Source organism: Eucyclogobius newberryi, unplaced genomic scaffold (genome assembly GCF_026437365.1).
Source record: "Eucyclogobius newberryi isolate DKJ021-1_F unplaced genomic scaffold, fEucNew1.0.hap1 SCAF_7, whole genome shotgun sequence".
In the NCBI taxonomy this organism is placed as follows: Eukaryota; Metazoa; Chordata; class Actinopteri; order Gobiiformes; family Gobiidae; genus Eucyclogobius; species Eucyclogobius newberryi.
In genome coordinates, this window is record NW_027316389.1 from 11516699 (window position 1) to 11528433 (window position 11735).

Sequence of the window (11735 nt, forward strand, 5' to 3'; positions counted from 1 at the left end):
CACATGGCTATCCCAGGGGATTTTAAAGTATAATTTTAAGTTAATATATGTGCATGCCATTTCCTTCCGACCATAAAAATTGGGACTTCATCTGTTGTGGCATTTGGCATTCTACATGTTTAATTTAGCAAATGTGTTTACCACCTATTTACAAACTCCCTATTTTGTTTGCCCTGAATTTTGATGCCACTTTGGTTTTGGAAAAAATGCTCACCAAGAACATTCCCTCAAACATCTTGTGATTATTTTGAACCGCAATCATGCCAATTGTATTTCATTTCTGGCAGAGCGTTTTCTGTTTATTTACGTGTTTGGTTCAATCAGCCCTGGATAGTTTGTCTTAGCTCCTGGTACTCTTGATCTCATTTTGGGTTTGGTTGCTTTTCAGACCCGGTAAATTAATATGTGTGAAGGGGAATTCGTTAAGTCTTGCTTGCACATCGGACTTGACTGCGACGGAATCCCCAGAAAGAGCGAGGGTGCGATTCTGGGCTTGAAAGGCACCATCTGTTCCCTGTGACAGTAATGAAGTAAGGGGTATTGTGGCACCGAGCCACAGTCCTATTCATCAGAGTGGTGGGCAGGCCAAGAATATTCCCTCCTCCTGCCTTTTAGGGATACCTCCACACACACGCACATATGCTAGGCTTCCATGTTATTAAAGGGTAGACCATTGACTTACATGAGTGCCTTGACTGAGAGCAGGAGATTCCTTTTCCTCGTGCTCAATCTTAGACCCTATAGTGCTTTATGTGTACATTAGTGACTTAACCATGTGCAATAGTGTCATATTCATGTGCATATAACTGATGAAAATAGAGTGTTTATCTTACCATTATTATTAGTATTATCTTGTCTTACGCTAGCTGTTTTTTTATTTTTATTTTTATTTTATCTTTATTTATTTCCCCCTCCATTCCTTTTAAGGAAATGAGAGGTTTTGTCATTAGGAGTTTTTGTTTATAAGAGTTGTTGTTAATAAGAGTTCTTCTATTAAGAGTGTTTTTTAAACTTCCTATAAGTTATCTGTCCTTTTCCTCTGTATCTACCTGCGTTGCAACAATGACATTTCCCCATGTGTGGACAATAAAGGATTATCTATATCTTATATTTATACTTCAAAATAGTTTCTCCTTCATTTCTGAGTGAACCATATAGATTTTTGCCCAGAGATGACAAAAACAGATGTGTGACTGTACCCCTTAATTTTAAGCTTTGAAAAGACAAGAGTGGAAATTTGCATTGAAACAAACGGCGTCAACCACAATTAACAAATGTTTTAGACTTGCAGAGATTGTGGGTTGTTTTTGTGCGTAGGGAAGAAAGTCAGAATATTTGACCAGGTTTACAAAGCTCCAGATTGATGAAAGAAGTGGATTTCTGTGAATAAAGTAGTTGTTATAAATTAAGCCTCACATTATTAAAGCTACAAAAGTGTTTCTGCATTAATTTGGGGAATGATTTCCATTGTCTCTGTTTGTTCTCTCAACATATAGAGTCGGCTTTCATGTGGCAACTACAAAATTGTCGAATATGATTTAAAAAAGTGTTGTATTATTTAATTTAATCCCCGTGCATCAATACATTTATGTGGGATATTATAAATTCAAAGGCATTTTCCTCCCATAGAGACACAGTTTGCCACTTAAAGTACCAGCAAGCAGGCATCGTACTAACTGAAAAGGGACTTTCCACGGAACTATAACAACTTGAGCTTCCGTGTTATAGAAGACATATAATAACCAAACAAGCCACACCTTTCAGCTTCAATGACCTCACCTTGTCCACTAAGTAAATACATGACACAGACGTACAATGCACATAACTGCTGAATGAGTGCATGCAAAACTACTGGCCAACAGTCGTTCTGTGACGTAATGTAACGTAATGTTGATTCATAGGAATCCTCCCCACAACCCTTGTCACCGCATTGTATCTGCTCCGTACGCACATTTGCATAGAGGTTGGTTTATGAAGCTCAAATCTAAGGCTGAATTGGAATTACCTAACCCTAACCCACTCATTTTCAGTCAAACACATTTCCGTATTAAAAATGAACAGGCATTCCCTACAGCAATTTTTTTTGTGAAATTGGCTTTAGTCTTGAAAGAGCAATTATCAAAACCCAACAAATGCATAATCTAGTGTCGATGAGCCTACTTCTCCAGACAGCAGCTTTACTTTTTATATTTATCAAAGAAAATCTAGGCGGGAGTTGAAATCTGATTTTTCTCTCTACAGAGCTTGCTACCACTCACAATGAGTAAATCAGACATCAGAGCCAAAAACGACAAGGTCTCAGCTTCACAAAGAGTCCAGACAATTGTTTGCGCTCCAAAGGGTTCAGAAACAGCTTTGTTTGAATTGCGGGTGATTTTAGTCTGACGTCTCAGGGAAAATCAGAACTAACCAGGCCTCATCCTGCTTAGCTTCTTAAATCTAACGATATCAGGCATTGACAAGCATGTGTGGCAAGGTTGAGTCTTTTTGCCTATGTTTCCCATTTAAACAGATATGGGTGTTTTTATTGCAGAAATAAATACCATCTGTGCATTCTTACATTGAGCAGGCACACACTGACTCTTGGCCAGGTGGTGTTTCTGCTGGTCTGGATGGAGAAAGAGACCATGCAGTGAATCATAAATACATTTCCTTTGAGTCAAGCTGGTGGCACACTCTCCACAAAAACAAAAGTATTTTTTGCACAGTTCTGAATCTAACTCAAAGTTATAAAATGAATTTAGTGAATAATACTTTTATCAACGCTTATATCTTTCTGAAAGAGTTTGTACAGTAAACTCACTTGCCTTCTTTGTCCATCCTTCTGTCGTTCCCATGTCGCTGCTGATCTATTGAACAAATAGATCAAATAGATCTGTGCTCTTTGTGTAAATGATTAGGATGATTGTGCAAACATGAGCTGCTTGATTCTCCTCTGTGTCTGGGCAGACAGGGCTTTCCTCGGCCTCCACACTAATATTGACTCTTATCGCCTAATCCCGCAGTGTCTTGCACGGTCTCACAACTCTGAATGCTGCTTTAAATTGGCCATATACAGCGTGGTCTGAGCTCTATTCATGTTCAAGTTCAATGTCGATGCCATTTACTTTCTGTTCTGTTTTTCTGCTGCTACAAGGTGCTTTGCAAATGTAATGCAATTTCCAGCCTTAATGTGATTTGAATGTATACATTAAGCTTGGAAAAAAAAATATGAATTCTATATTATTATTTTCAAGTATTTACCCCAACACAAATATTTCAGGAATGGGAAAAGATTTCATGTCAGATCTGGTGAGAAAAAAATGCTACAAGAGGTTTTTCCATGTCTTTGTGGTTGGATTGGACAAACAGGGTTACGCGCTGGTGAGTTAGGCTGTGTTCAGGTTGTTGTTTTGTTCATGTGCTGTCATCACAGAAAAGTGGGATTTTGATGTTAACAATAATAACGTCTCTTAAAGGTGGTATGGACGATTTTTTTCAGCAAATTTTTTATCATATTTCCTCGTGGCGTGGATAAATCATTTGTCCTGCCACGTATCAATCATAAAACGCACCTATCGCTCACCTGCAGCCGCGTGCGGTTCGTCCCCACGTTTCCGCGTGCCTAAGCGCATGGATCTATCATAATATAGTTCCCTCAGTGTACGGGGCAAAATGAAGACGGAGAAAGACTGTTCGAGCTGACTCAGAAGTGGACAGAAATCTACGGGAGACGAGCGATGCGATGCGCTAATAAACAGTCCGCACGGGGGAGTGCGCATGCGCACTTCCGCCTGTGTTCTCAAATCGCCGAAAAATCATCCATACCGCCTTTAACTGAGCTAACCAAAAGACTCAAAAGCTGAACGTTTCTTGTTTTGGAAAACAAAAATAATAGTTTTACTTTAGCTGATGATATATCGGTAGTTAATTAAATACTCATAATATTGTCTGGTCTTGCTCTGTTGCTCTTATGATATGGGCAACTTACAGAAACCCATAAATGTAGTAACATTTAGTTAAAGAAGAAGAAGAGAATTTCGTATGTCTCAGCACAGTGTTTCATGGTGTTGAAGTCGGTTGAAGAGCTGTTTTCCCAACTTGTGCTAGCGTTGTGCTTTTTTCAACTCAAACGTTTTCTGGAGTTCCCAAGAACCACTTGAACATAGTATCACACCCACTTAAGGAGCCGTGGTCCTAAAAAGCAGTGCTACAATTTATTTTATTATGTCAAAACATTGTCTCGTTCTCGTGGATCTGATCTCGTCTGGTGGAAATAGTGTCTCATCCAAACCCTTTTGTATCCTAATTGAAAGGTACTGACAGCAAAATCAGTCATATTTTCATCGGTACCTTTCCTCGCAGTGACAGTGATGTATCTAGACAGTTCATTGCCAAAACCTTATACTTTCAGTTTGGTTTTCATCCCCAAACCCCCATCGGCCCCAAATGACACACAATGCGGCCCATTCTCTCTACTTGTAGTGTGAGTTGTTTGTATGTCCTCTATCTTTACTCTATATCAACACCGGCTTTGTACACTGCTGCCCTCTGTGACCCCAGACTCCCCCCTTCCCAGTCGCTTCCTCCTCTGCACATAAACAGAATTTGCATGTTGGCGTGACCACACATGATTGCGCATGTAATGGCGCCACTTTCATTTCTTAGTTGGTTGTTTGTGCGTGAAACAGGGATATCTGGACTTGCTTGGGTGGAGGCAAAAGGCTGATGGAGTTCGGGTTAGCAAAGGTTGCCTCACTCCCACTGACAGTGCATTTGCATATTAAAGACATCATAGGCTAAGTTTCCTGGGAATTGACACCTAACCTATTTTCTTTTTCTAGTACCTCATCACTCCATCATGACGTTTACATAGAAATTAAAACAGAAAACTGTAATGATGTAAATGATTAAAAAACAAAATAGGATCAGAATGCAGTAGATATTCAACTATGATATGTTACATAACTTGTGGATTAGTCTATTATGTATTTTTTTGTTCATTGAAACAGATCTTTATGTACCCAAACCATTTCTCCCCCTAAATTCTTGTTTTCAATTGTAAACAGTTTTTTTGTCTGGTTGTGTCCTGTTTGTTTGTGTTTCGTTTGTGTTTGTGTTTTGTTTGTGTTTGTTTCTTTTTTGAAAAGAAAAAAGTTGTTAAAAAAACCAAGAGCTTCAGGTAGAAAACTATAAGTGGAATATGTATCCATAAATAAGGCTTTATTGCCATTATCAATGACCAGAATTCACAATCTTAGGAACTTGTCTTGGTGATTCAGTGCAACATAAAACAATGAATAAGTCAAAAGAGAAACAATTTAAAACTGATATGAGATAAAAAAAAAAAAAATTACAATAAGCTGTAAGATTTAAAAAAAAAAAAAAAAAAGAAATACGACCACTATGTCACTCCTCAACAAAAATCTTCAAGAACAGCATAACTGTTTCTAGATATTTACACTTAAATATTTTTCTGTCATGGAACAGGCCTGGATGAATGAGGGATTACACCGACCTGTAAAACAAATGGTTTGCCAGGGATTCAGAATACACACTTCTTCAATTCTTTAAGAGTGAGTCTGGTGACCACGCCCTCCGTCCCGCCTCCAGTCAAACTCAAACAGAACTGTGCAATCAGATTTGTTTATTTCCGTGTGAAGCAAATTATTTAATTATCATCCATCATTTAGGACAAAATCAAACTTCTCTCAAGTCAGATTGACATAATTTTATGCTTTGCTCATTGATTCTACTGAAATCTGTGATGTTTTTCTGTCCCTGTGATATACTTTTATTTTTTATTTTCACACTGTAAGCAAACTTTTGTTATATATATATACGGATGGACCATGCATGTCCCTGATTGGCTAATCTACCTGTCAATCACGCCCATCTGAACTCACAGAGATGAATGTGGTGACCAGACTGATATCGATTGAGATATCACTGTGGACTTTCAGAGCAATGTGACCATACAGGTGCTATTAACCAGCAACTTTTTGAGTTATTCTTTGATAATGTGAAGAAGAATTCCAATTTAAATTTTTAAAATACCCCTTTTTTGTTTTTTTTTTAATCTTTGAGCTGCGACTGAGCTCGGAATTCAGATGCAAAAGAATTCTTACAAAATCACTGCCCCTTCAGTCTTGAGGACCATATGTTCGCAATAAAAAGAGCTACTATTGCTCAAGGATTAGTTTTTATTTTTAATGGAAATCCTGCTTATTATACCTTCAAGTACAGTGCGGAGAACATACGGTGGCTTTCCTCGCAACAATTCCTCCATTCAACTATTCACCCAAGTTTTAGTATCACAATCCGGAACAAAATGGCGCATTTGCACTTTTTCTTTTTAAAAAGAGTCTTTCCCCTGCACAAAAAGAAAGTTATAAAGTCATTGTTGTCCTTTGCAGTTTTACAAATTGCCTCTTTTTTAAACGGCCTTGCATCTCTGAGCTTGAATTCCCCTCCTCTCTTAGCCCCACCCATTTTCTTATGTACAGGCTTGTGCTGATAGTGGCCCAGTGTATAGGGGCCTACTTTGCATTTTTCTGTCTATCGTTGAAGCCCTTGGTATAGAAAGTTCCCCTCCCAGTCCACCCGCTAGCGTCCCTCCCCAGGATAAGTCTACTATCATGCTAATGCCCATGTCCTGGGACTAATAGCCCCCTTTTACACTGGCTGTTTTCATTCCACTTGCTACGCTAAAGGGTTTAGCGGTGAGCCCCTTTTTGTCTTCCCCAAACTTTTAAACAGGATAAATATTTCTGTCATTCGACGGGCCGCGCTCAAGTTGAAGGCCGTTCTCTTTCTTTTTTACTTTTTTTCGTGGAATAATTGGCTCCAATGGGCTTGTTGTTACGCTCTCTGTAAATACACCAGCCGAGATGCGAGCAATTACAAAAACTGGAGGCAAAAAAGGGGAGGGGTTTTGTTTTGTTACATTTGTGTGAAACTATGCAAGACGCCTGTGTGGAATCATTTTGATAAGGACGTCTTTGGCATCAGTGACCGTTGAAGATGTAAAGGAGCCTAATCTCTAGCCTTCAGGCAGTCATACAAACGAATACGACAAATAGGATAATAAAACAGGGACACAGAAACTGTTGTTCGTGTATCAGAGGACTCTTAACTACTGATAACAGAGCATTGTAGGGTAAATTATAAAAGCATAAAGAGGCTTGGGTTACAGCTATAGTTCTAAGATGCATAAAATCTGAAGAAATATTACTTCAATGCACATAAATCTGGATAACGGTTTTAGTGATTGTTTCATTGTGTAAGTGTGCAAAAAACGTTTACCCGGTATTCCAAATTCCACTTTTTCTAAAAGTTTAGTTTTTTGGTCCAAAAAGGGCTTTTGTGAATAACTCATATTGTAATTGCCATGTTGCTGTCACTCAATCGAAAGTATTAGTTTGTCTTTTCTACTGGTAATTAATAGCACCATGTATTGTCTCGTGATAAGAAAAAGACTGGGATGTTATATGTTGTCAGAGCAGCTGAAGTGTCCACAGACTGCCTGGGAGAGCGCTGATAAAGTTGTATTTTTATGTCCATTATGTCACAACCTTTTTATCCACTTACTCCCATTAAAAGTAAACTAGTGAATGCAACTGTGTGTCTTTCATCTATCTTTATTTTGGGTTCAGCTTATCTTTCTGAACCATAAACAACTCAACTTTAATAGGTTAACGATCCATCCAGTATTTTCATCAAAAACAAGTCTGTTACTGTCTGAACAGCCACTTTGTATTTTTACTTTGCTCCAAGGTAAAATAATGCAGACCTTTTTATTGGCATATGTGAAGCTGGCATTCTACCAAATAAGCTAAGAATGAGGAATGATTGCATAATTTATCGCCTCGTGAAGAAGGGTCCATCACGTGTTTTGCAATGAACTGGGGTCTTTGTATGTCGTTGAATGCACCAGTTCAGTTACATGATCTTGTATTTACTGTCGTTGTCCCACTGACCAGCAAAGACAGTGTTAGGTTTGTGTTTGTGGGTTAGATGCCTAAAGTAGTGTTCCATAAGTTGGCGTGAGATCTGACATGCAGACAGGTATCGTCATGTTTCAAGTACAGAGTGTGTAAAGGTGAGGGAAGAAGAAAGTGCTTTGGGATGCATGGGAGGATTGAGAAAAAATATTGAAATGAAGCTCATATTTTAATTTTTGATGAAATGGGAGGTTTTGCAAACATTTCTGCATCTTCTGCTTATTCTGAATTGGGCTGTAATTTTATGTCTTTCCAATCAGGTCCACTGGTCAGGATTGTGGCATCAAAGGTTCAGTCAGCAGCAGTTTTTAACATTGATAATTAGATTTCTTTCGAGGTAACGTTAGAGGTGAAGTAATTAAATTGTATGTAAGGCAAGGCAAGGCAAGTTTATTTGTAGAGCACATTTCATACACAAGGCAATTCAAAGTGCTTCACACAGCAGGAAAAATGCATTAAAATCACAAAGAAATTACAGAAACAGAAATACAATAAAATTAACTAAATAAAAAATGTAATAAAAAAACACCTAGCCACAACTATGTACGGTTTGTAGCATCCGGTCAGTGATCAGGTAGTATCGTAAAAAGGACCCATTGTAGCAGGTTATTTGCTGAAAACATTTCACTTTGCTTCTCTTCTCTACCAAAAAAAACCCAGGGGTGTGCAGGCACTCCACTTCTCATCTTTAGCCTCCAGTTCTAAGGGGCCCAGTGTTCCTCCTCGGTCCATGTTCCACTTGCATGATCTGACTGTCACTTTGTGTCTGTTTACACGGCTCTGTCCCTTGTGTGTGCCCGTGCTGGTCCACACAGACACCTTCCAGGGCTAACTCTTCACTCTCCACTGGAAGAATGCTTGCCTCGAGCTGCAGTGACTGACTAGAGATGAGCCAATGCATTTTGACAATCCTGTGAAGCATAAGAAGCTACTGGCCGCCCCCATAGAGGACACCCAAACCCCTCTGCATGTGTGCACTCATTCACATGAATGTCGTGTGTAACCCAAATGTGCAGACTTTGTTTCTACGATTTCTCTTGCACTTGTGTATTCCCTTGAGCCAATACAGTGGACAGGTTGAGGCAAATGTGCAAAAGCGCAGCCAAGATTTAAAATTATGGGGTGCGTTGCCCTTAGCAAGTGTTCATACAGTTATATGTGCGATTTTCTGCATTATTTTATGACTTATTATTTCACTTTTTACTATTCACTCTTCCAAGCAAGACTCATTAACTCCTGAATGATCCTAACTGACTCTTTCAGGAGTGACATGTTTATAATGGTAAAGGTACCAATGCAAATGTCATATCCCATTCATTTTAATAAGTCAGTGAAATAAAACCATACATTTTTACAACACAGAAACAAATGGTTGTTTATGTGTTCCTTACATTTGCCAACGAGTATCAAGAGTCAATATCTAACGTTTAGCTCAATATTAATAGTTTATTAGGACTTGTGGCAGTTGGTTGAAATTAAACAAAAATGTCATTGTCAAATTGTTGTGACAGTGGTATATTATAGTAGTATATTTTTGGTGCTATTTGTCTAGAATAACTTAAAATGTTCTAGTGCGTCCTTAGCAAGACTCTGTAGGGCCCTATCTTATCAAAAAGCTCCAAACTTTAAGAAATAAGCTTGCATAAATCATGAGGTTGTTGGCTTATAATTTATGCTTTTCTAAGTTCAAGTTTAAAGTTTGAGTTTTGATTGTTAGCTCTGATTAGATTAGACTGTATTGTCCCTGTAAGTAAATATATCCTCTACATTTGATCCATGCTTCAATGTCACTGAGGCAAACTGTCAGGAGCTCAGACCCATCTCCAAATCTCCTCCTAGACTTGGTCAGTACTAATGTAGTGTGTCATGTTTTGGGTTGATAGGACAAACCAGAGTGCCCAGAGGAACAAACTCACACAGAAAAGCCCAGGAGTCAAACCTGTGACCTTTTGCTGTTAGGTAAGAGTGCTAGCCACTCTGCCACTGGTGGCTCTTCAGTTTATTAGACAGAAGAGCGTGAAATGAGGATGAGACTGGGACATTGTCGTGTGCCGGACTTGAACTCACGATACTTCAGGTCGCTCATGTGTGCTCTCCACTCGACCACCGAGCAGCACCTGTTTCATTTCACTGGTATTTCACAAAGTGCTGCTTTTACAATAGGCAAACCTGCATGGTGTAGTGGGTATTTTCCTGAACTCACTTGAAGATGAAAGTCAGGAACATGGCCTTTAATGTTCCTCCTATTCACAAGAAAACATTTAGTGATAAACATTTTTTCTGAAGGCATCACAGATGTCATTCAAAATGTTTTTACGTTTTTGCTATTGCCATGACAGATATCAATGTATGAGGCTTAAATTGTCCTTCAGAAACTGAATGGGAAACTGTTGTTTGTGATCTCTTCGCTGGACTTATGAAGCCTGCGTAAATTCAGCCTGGAAGACCTAACTCCATCCATCTACGTCAAGGCCCCATGGAAGGACCCCTTTCCCCAGCGCCATCATCGCACTCAAGCGGGCGCCCGCCTGTCCGTCTGTGAGAGTCAGATCCCTCCTTCACCATGGACTCTCCCAGGTTTCTGCGCTTATCCCAAAGAGGTTATGCAGTTTTTCCTGGCCAAAGAAGTAGGGTGAAAGGTCAGGGGGCGTCTGCACCATGGCCCTCGCACCTGCTCCTCATCCCCAATCAACGCTCAAGTGACTCCTCCCTGCTCCCAATCAGCACCAGGCGGTCACATTTAAGCCCTCAGGCTGATGGCTCGGCCGCTCAAACCGTACTGCGACCCACCACCTCCCCAGCTCCTCCTCTGCATTCCCCTCATCCTCTACCTCTTAACATCTACCACCACCAGTCTCCAGGCTCCGGGGGGAGACATCTAATACAAATAGATCATGGAGTGCCCATGATTGCAACGTCTTCCGCCGGGGTCTGAGCGCCAAATAACTCTCGAATAAAGCTTGCTCAACAGTCCATTCTCGTGGTCTCTTTGTCTCTCCAGGGTGAATTACCCAGAGTCCTTTGTTAGATGTAATGCTGCTCTACACAACCCAACCAGCATATTGTGACTGGTAATGACCATGAAGGTTAATTAATTCACATGCCATAAACTTTATAGATCGTATTCACTCAAATTTACACTCCAAAGAGACCCAGTTAACTGCTGAATTGTTAAAACCTAATTAATGGATGTGTTCTACCAATTGGACAAGAATTACAATTTTCTTCAGCCCATTTTCTGTAGAAAACATTTCTTTCCCCAAGCACAGAGAGTACTATCAATGACAAAAAACATGGCATATTACTGTGTAATAAATGGCCAATCATGTGATTTCATGTGGCAAACAACTATTTAATTAGATTCAGTATCAAAGTAGGTTATGTGCCCTTACATGCATTTTAAACCTATAGGTTTTCTTTTAACGACAAGGTCACAAGGCGTAGGAGATGTTTTACCTTTCTGGGCACCATTCCCTCTTTTTTCCCCACAGAACCTGGCTCTCTCAATCTGTGAGTGCATATTTATCACATCGTGGAGACTTAAATATGTATTGTGTCATTAAGTTCACATGCAAACCAGGAACATCGGATATCTGCTCCAACAAGACTTAAAAATACAAGTAGACCCACGAACTATACAATTAATGTGTCTAGATTTGAATCTTCCAGAGCCCGTGAACACAAGAACTTTCTGTGTACTCCGCTGCATGTAACAGTCCAATCATGCTAAAGGAGAGGGATTCAATTGCACGA